Here is an 8924-nt window from a genome sequence, read left to right as displayed (position 1 = left end):
ACCTTCACTTGTCATTCTCCTTTGGCTTTTTCTGACTATGACTATTTTCTCAGACTTTCCTTATTTTTGATGACCTGGAAAGTTTTGAGGAGTATTGGTGAATATTTTGATGTTTCTCAGTTGGGATTTGTTTGGTGGTTTCCTGATGATTAGGTTGAAATTATGAGTTTGAGGGAAGAAAACCACTGAAATAAAGTGTCAATCTCATCACATCACATTAAGGATATATGCCGTTAGTTTAATTTGTCACTTTTGAAGTTAAATTTCATCACCTATCTGAGATAGTATATTTGTTAGTTTTCTTAATTATTCAGATACTCTTTCCCTCTGCCCTTCCATGCTGTACATGTTGGAGCATAGTCATTATACACAGTTCACTATTAAGGAATGGAAAGATACACTGTGTCTCATTGTGAAGGTAGAATCTCTCTCTCTCCCTCTTTCTCTCTGTGTGTGTGTGTGTGTGTGTGTGTTTGTGTCTCCCTCTCATTCACTGGGCTGGATTTAGCCATTGGGACTGTTTGTGTTGGCTCCTCTGTTTCTTTGAAGTACCCCAGTAATTACATTTTTTTATTTTTGAGTACTTCCCTAATTTCTGATACTACAAGATACTCTAAGCTCATCTTGTGTATTCCTGCTGAAGCCCTAGATTGAACCACTTCCTTAAGGAGCTCAGCTTCCTTTTCTTGGCAAATGTTATTAGAAACCAGCATCTGGGCTCCGGATATGTTAATTGCTACTGAGGTGTTATTGATTCTAGGACTTTCCAAATGACAGCAAGGAAATTTATAAAACTTGTGTATATGCATATACTCATAAAAATTTCTGTGGATATCATCTGTATCTACATTACAATAATAATTAGTTTCTATGGATGAATTGATTCAGTATTACATGGTTTATTCCAGCTTTTCTCCCTTTCTTGTCTGTAATCTCCTATTCCAGAAGTGAGAAACTTGCTCCTACTATCCATCATGCATTTATGTCAATTCTGTTATATATGTATGTTTCAGGATTGTTAACCGAAATCATCACTGGGACAACTTTACCGAAACTTATGTATGGATCTTTTTGCTTTTAGTCTTTGAATGTTCCCTTATTTCCAAAGGTAGTTTGGTCAGAACCTTCTTCCCCAACCTCCTTAAAAGAGGTTATTTCATGTGTTTCTTACAGTGTTAGATTCTCTACTATTGTCTGTATTCCATCCTTGAACTTTCCAACCTCTTGAATGATTTTTTTGTATTATTATTTCACTCTATGAACACTTCCTCTTTGTCCTGTGAAATTCTGTGAATTTTGACCATTACAGTTTCATACACAATACATTTACTACCCCAAAAAATACACTGTACGTCATCTACTCAACTGGCCTATACAAAAACCTCTGTTAAACACTTACTTGTTTATTATATCGATTGTTTTTGTTCCTGCATAATGTCATAAAATTGTGTGAGGTTTCAATGTGTGGTTTAATAGCTGATTCTTTTAGATCATTAAATAATATTCTGAAGTTTGTTTAGCCAATTACCTATCAAAGAATATGTTGGTTGCTTCCAGGTTTGGAGCTTATGAATAAATTTGATATAAGCTTTAGAATGCAGATTTTTGTGTGAACATAAATTTTCTGATTGGGTAAATTTCTAGAAATGCAATTGCTGGATTTTGTTGTAAGATAATTTTTACCGTTGCAAGAAATTGCCAAACTATTTTCCAAAGTGACTGTGTCATTTTGCATGCTTGCTAGCAATGAACAAGGGTTCTAGTTCTTCTGTATTCCTGTTAGAAATTGATAATAATTTTAATTTCTTGGATTTTAACCATTGTCATAGATGTAGAGTAATATATTATTTTTGTTTTAATTTGCATTTTCTTAATGACAAAATTTGTTTAAAATCTTTTTATATGCAGCTGGGCCCAGTGGCTCACGCCTGTAATCCCAACACTTTGGGAGGCCAAGGTGGGCAGATCACGAGGTCAGGAAATCGAGACCATTCTGGCTAACACGGTGAAATCCCATCTCTACTGAAAATACAGAAAGTTAGCCAGGCGTGGCAGCGGGCGCCTGTAGTCCCAGCTACTTTGAAGGTTGAGGCAGGAGAATGGCGTGAACCCAGGAGTCGGAGCTTGTAGCAAGTCGAGATCGTGCCACTGCACTCCAGCCTGAGCGACAGAGCGAGACTCCGTCTCAAAATCAATCAATCAATCAATCAATCAATCAATCTTTTTATATGCATATTTGCCAACTGTGTATCTTCTTTAGTGAGATGTCTTTTAATCTTTTGTCCTTTATTCATTGTTTTTGTTTTGTTTTGTTATGGTTTTGTTTTGACTTTCAAGAGTTCTTTGTAAATTTGGATAAAAGTCTTTTTTTTTTTTTTGAGACGGAGTCTCGCTCTGTCGCCCAGGCTGGAGTGCAGTGGCCGGATCTCAGCTGACTGCAAGCTCCGCCTCCCAGGTTTACGCCATTCTCCTGCCTCAGCCTCTCGAGTAGCTGGGACTACAGGCGCCTGCCACCTCGCCCGGCTAGTTTTTTTGCATTTTTTAGTAGAGACGGGGTTTCACCGTGTTAGCCAGGATGATCTCGATCTCCTGACCTCGTGATCCGCCCGTCTCGGCCTCCCAAAGTGCTGGGATTACGGGCTTGAGCCACCGTGCTCGGCCTGGATAAAAGTCTTTAACTGCTATGTACTTTGCAAATATTTTCTCCCGGTCTGTGATTTAATGAATGATTCTCTTAACACTGTCTTCTGCGCAGTGGCTCATGCCTGTAATCCCAGCACTTTGAGAGGCCGAGGAGGGCGAATCACCTGAGGTCGGGAGTTCCAGACCAGCCTGACCAACACGGAGAAACCCCGTCTCTACTAAAAATACAAAATTAGCCAGGCGTGATGACGCATGCCTACAATCCCAGCTACTCGGTAGGTTGAGGCAAGAGAATCGCTTGAACCCAGGAGGCATAGGTTGGTGTGAGCCAAGATCGCGCCATTGCACTCCAGCCCGGGTGACAAGAGCGAAACTCCATCTCAAAAAAAAAAAAAAAAAGAAAGAAAAGAAAAGAAAAAATGTTTTCTAATTTAAAAAAAGTCAAACATCATGTCTTAAAAAAAAATCATGGGTATGCTTTTGGGTTATATCTGATCACTCATTTTCAAACTCAGTCTTATAGATTTTGTTTACATTTATGATTTATTCAAGTTAATGTATTTATAAGTTGTAAGCTATGTATCTAGATTCTTTCCTTAAAATATGGACACCCAGTCACTGAAGAACTATGTGTTGAAAGACTATAATTTAACCATTAAATTGCCCTGCACTTTATAAAAAACACTCAGTTGACTGTGCTTGTTTAATTCTATTTCTGCATACTCCATTCTGTTTCATTGATCCATGTTCCTATTCCTTTGCCAATATCACATTGTCCTCCTTACTGTAGCCATTTGGTAAGGCTGAAAATCAGGTGGTATGATTAATCTAAATTAGTTTATCTTCAGTGTTTTTATGGTTGTTAGAGATCTTTGGCTTTTAATACATAGTTTAGAATCAGTTTTTCAGTATCTATAAAACAAATTGTTGGAATTGTCATTGACAATGCCTTCAACTTGTATTTTAAGCTGAGAAGAACTGACATCTTAATATTGAGTCTTTCAATCTATAAACAGAAATATCTCTCTGAGTTTTTTCATCAGTATTTTGTAGCTTTCCAAATTCAGGTATGGTACATATTTATTAGATTTTAATTTAAGCATTTTGGTTTCCATTGCTATTGTAAAAAGATTTTTTAACTTCAAATTCCAATTTCTCATAAAATAGCAATTCACTTTTATATATTCACATTGTATCTTTGTATCATGCAATCTTGTCATGTTTGCTCTTTAGTTCCAGCATTTTTTTCTTTAATTCTTTGGGGTTTCTCCATATAGACAATATTGTCATCTGTGAATAAAGAGTTTTATTTCTTGGTCTCCTCTCTACTCTGTATATTTTTTATTTTTGTATGATCAACTACACTAGTAAGGACTTTCAGTACAATAGCAGATAGAGGTTTTGGGAGAGGCCATCCTTCCTTTCTGATCTTAGGGGAGTAAGTCTTCAATCTGTCTCCATTAATTATGATATTAGCTGGAAGTTTGTCCTACATGTCTTTTATTAGATTAAGGAAATTCCCTCTTTATAGTTTTTTGAATGTGTTGTATTTTTTGAATGACTTTTCTCTGTCTAATAATATGGTCATTCATTTTTTCTTCTTATCCAATCTGTTAATATGATAAATTGCATTTCTTGACTGAAATGTTGAACCAGTCTTGCATTCATTAATTAAACCCCGCTTAGTATGGTGTATTATCCTTTTACATAGTTTCAGATTCAGATTGCTAGCATTTTTTACCCTTGTTTTATGTCTGTGATCATGAGAGGTATTGATCTATAGTTTCTTTTCTTATAATACATTTATCTGTTTTTGTTGTTAATACAAAGCCGGTCTCATAAGATGAGTTGGAAAGTAATCTCCGTTGCTCCTATTTTTTGAAAAAAGATGGTGAAGAATAACCATTTCATCCTTAAATATTTGGTAAAATTAATCAAAGAATCCTTCTTGTCAGCACTTGTCTCAGCACTCAGATATGTATTAATTTCTTTGCCTGATGTAAGGCTATTCAAATAATTTCTTTCTTCTTGAGTGAGTCTTGGTATTTTGTGTCTTTCAATAAATTGTTCTCTTACTCTTAACTTTCCAAATTTGTGGGCATAGAGTTGTTCATATTTTATGCTTATTTTCTTTCTAATGTCTAGGTATTGTCAGTGAAATTGTATCCCTGATAAAGATATGTTCAAACCCTAAATTATTGTACTTGTGAATGTGACTTTATTTGGAAATAGCGTCTTTGCAAATGTGATAAAGTCAAGATGAAGTCATACTGGAATAGGCTGATCCCCCAATTCCAAATGACTGCTATCCTTGCAAAAAAAAAAAAAAAAAGAAGAAGAAGAAGATATACAGAGACAGAAATCCACGGAAACACACCATATGATGATGGAGATAGAGATATTACAGTGATATATTTACAAGCCAAGGAACACCAGAGATTTACAGTAATCCTGGAAGCTAAGGGAAATGCCTGAAAGAAATTCTCCTAGAGCCATCACAGAGAGGGTGCTGGCATCTTGTTTTCAGACTTCTAGACTCAGAACTGTGAGAGAAACAAATTTCTGTTGTTTTAACCCGAAAAGTTTGTGGCACTTTATTACAGAAGCTGTAGGAAACTAGTAAACCACGTAAAGGTACTTTATAAAGTGCTATGCAAACAATTTTAATACAAAATGAGATTCCCTTATCACGTGTTTAAAATAAAACTAGAAAATTAAAATACATTCATAAAATGTGTTTTAGTCACTTTTTATAATATTGTGTTTTGTTCTCTCCACTTTTCTTTTTTTTCTCTTTTCTTAATGAGCCATTCATAACCTCTTGATATATGCATTTCTGGCCATAATTATTTTACCACGAATTCACAGTGAAATAAAATACTATCTAGTAGTTAAAATGATTAACATATTTATAGATCTTCACAGACTTTAGAATACTTTTAATAATGACCCTATCATAAAACCCTATGAGATAGCAGATTTTCAGAAGTAAAATGATGCATCTTGAATCAGACCGTTGCTTGCAGAGGTGTTATTCAAACTCATATCTTGCCTGATTCTAAGCCTAGTAGTTGTTGTATTTTGTAATTTAGATTCTTGTTCACTTTTATTTCATTAAGAGAACATGTCCTTGACTTTCTTTTAATAATAAAAAATTACATTCCAGTTAATAACATTAGTCACTTAATAATATATATTTTTTCTACCATCCAACACAAATAATTTCCATGTAATATGTGTAATGCTGACAGAGTTGTTTTGGATTAGTAAGGTAACTGCATAAATATGTTTTATTTTTAAAACACCTTAGATGACAGTTTGTTGAATCACTTAATTTTGAAAAGAGAACCTTTTTTTGTTTGTTTGTTTTTGTTTTTGTTTTTTGAGACAGAGTCTTGCTCTGTCGCCCAGGCTGGAGTGCAGTGGCGCAATCTTGGCTCACTGCAAACTCTGCCTCCTGGGTTCACACCATTCTCCTGCCACAGCCTCCCAAGTAGCTGGGACTACAGGCTCCCGCCACCACGTCCCACTAATTTTTTGTGTTTTTTAGTAGAGACGGGGTTTCACTGTGTTAGCCAGGATGATCTCAATCTCCTGACCTTGTGATCTGCCCACCTCAGCCTCCCAAAAGTGCTGAGATTACAGGCGTGAGCCACTTCGCCTGGCCTGAAAAGAGAACTGTTAATAAATTATATGATTATAGATATTTTAGACAAAATATTGGGCCACATATTTCCTACCCTTGCTACATATACACAGTAATACACTGAAATTAACATTATGATGTTTAAAATACATGTTCAGACATGAATGAAACACAGCAGAGTCTCTGGGCATCAGAGAAAAAGAAGTAACTTGAAACTGGTGCACAAAGTGAGAGCTAACAATTTGGAAGCTAATAAGAATAGCAGACAGTATATTGGTCCTATGGGATGAGATTCAGGTTTTAATACAGGAAAGACTTCTCCTGAGCCTTTAGCATAAAGTCAAAACATCAATGAGATGGCTAGTCATGAAAATGGGATTAGATCAACATCCTCTTTTGGCCTGTGATATGGCTAGAAATTTGTGACTGAGAAAAGAAATCGTTGCTTAAAATGTTGTCTATTCTGTAAGAAATTTTAAAATGCTCATGTCTTAATGAAATTCTAAATTATGAAGACTGATCATGAAAGCTGATCCCACAATAGTGAAAACTCTGGAGCCTTGGAAAAGTCAAAAATTTATTGAATCCTCAATTATAGAGCACACATTGGACTCCACAGGAAAGTAAACGCTTACAGATGGTGAGCTCAGTATCAAAACTTATAAAACATGCACTGAAACAAACCACTACAAGAAAGATTTAGCAGGCAAAAGATTTAGCAAGTGAAAGAATAACGCCTATGAGTGAGGAGATAACACGACAATTTGGAAGGTACACAAATGTATTTAAATGAATAAAAAGATAAAAGAAAGAATAGAAACCATAAAACAGCAAAAAGAGTATAAATAAAAAAAAACAAATTTGGATGAAAATAATGAAAACTTCTTGTTATGAATGTTGTCATAAGATGCAACATGCACTGAAAAAAATAAGTGAAGGTTTGTAAAGAACCGATGAATTTATAAACTTCAGGAGATTTTTACAGAAATGAAAAAAAGAGTCAAAAGAATACCACAGAATGCAGCTGAGAATTTTATGTGATAAAATTTATTTTATGAGATAAAATTAATGAAGATAGAGATAAAAGTAATGAAGCAGTTTAAGAAAGTTGGGTAACAGATTTAAAGGGTCTGATAAGATATCCTGAACAGAGTGATAGAATAAGATAATATTTGTGATGATAATGACTGTACATTTTCAGTTACTAAAGGAAGACCTGAGAACCACAGACAAAAAAATAAATCAATCAAGGTCAAGGAGCAAATATGTATTATCTATACATTTGGTCCACCTAGAAGTAGAATATTAAGGGTATATTGCATACATCAAAAAATTAGGAAGTAGCACAACGTAAAAGCAAACTTACCATGTGTAATCAGATATTACAGGAGGAAATTAAATGAAATTCTTTGTTTAAAAAAACTCTGAATATTAACTTTAAAGGAGTGATACTAATATTTTCATCTCTTTGCTATGCAAAATTGAGTGTCTGCGGTAAAAATGATGTGATTGGTAGAAATTGCTTTAAAATACTGCAACGAAAAAGGTTGGATGAAGAATGGACAAAAAAATACTGATAAAAATCTGATGATTGCTGAGCGTGGGTTCAGTTTACTATTCTTTCACTTTGGTATGTGATTGCAGATTTTCATAAATATCTGTCAAAGTAAAATTCTGCAAACTTTGATTATTAATTTACAGAAATTATTTGTTGCTGGATTACCAAAAACAAGCTAAAACTAAAATAACAAAGAAATATGGAGGATGGAAAAAACCAGAATAATGTTATTTTGTGCATTTGTTCTTTGGTAGAAAAGAGATAACAACATTGCACTGTGACAAATCTGTTAAAATTTCAAAGGGTTTGCTGCAAAAGTAATATTAAAATGAATACATTTCAAAATTGTAGAAGAAAATTAGGTAACCAACAGAATCTAGTAAATTTTATGGAAGAATGAATGAGGAGGAAAATAAAAGGAAAGCATACCAAGTAGAAAACACAAAATAAAATGAGAGAAATATTTTCCATTGTATTTATAACTAAAATAAACTGAAACATTAAAATTACCTGTTCAAAGCAGAGATTATGATGGTGATAAAAAAGCTGTTACACAAATTTTAAGTATATATATAGAAAGCATGTAATTAAACAGAAAAATAAAGTAAAAATATAAAATGTATATCAGGAAAATACTAACAAAGAATGATGTTAATTATAAGATGTACAAATAAAATTTTTTTTCCTTAATGATAAAATGTAGGAAAATTATACATTTAGGAAAAAAATATAATCTGAATCTTTTTGTACATGAAAATATCTAAACTGAAAACATGTCAAAAAAGTATGAAAGTGCAATATTCTAAACTTACTCTCTCAAAATTTCTAGATCAAACAGTAGTTGAGATACAGAGATCTAACACAATAAACACTTAATGTAATAGACATCCATAGAATTCTGCAAAAAAAAAATTAGAGAACACATTTTTTAAAACCACACTTGAGACATAAAAACAGTCAAACAAAAATCATTGACCATGTGTTAAACCACAAAAGGAATATCAAGAAGTACAAAATATCAATAAATTAGAATCTAAGCTCTCTGAGCACAATGCAATACAATCCTTAACAATTACA

The sequence above is a fragment of the Rhinopithecus bieti genome, unplaced genomic scaffold (genome assembly GCF_001698545.2).
Source record: "Rhinopithecus bieti isolate Rb0 unplaced genomic scaffold, ASM169854v2 scaffold_10775, whole genome shotgun sequence".
Lineage (NCBI taxonomy): Eukaryota > Metazoa > Chordata > Mammalia > Primates > Cercopithecidae > Rhinopithecus > Rhinopithecus bieti.
Note: the sequence above shows the minus strand (reverse complement) of the source record.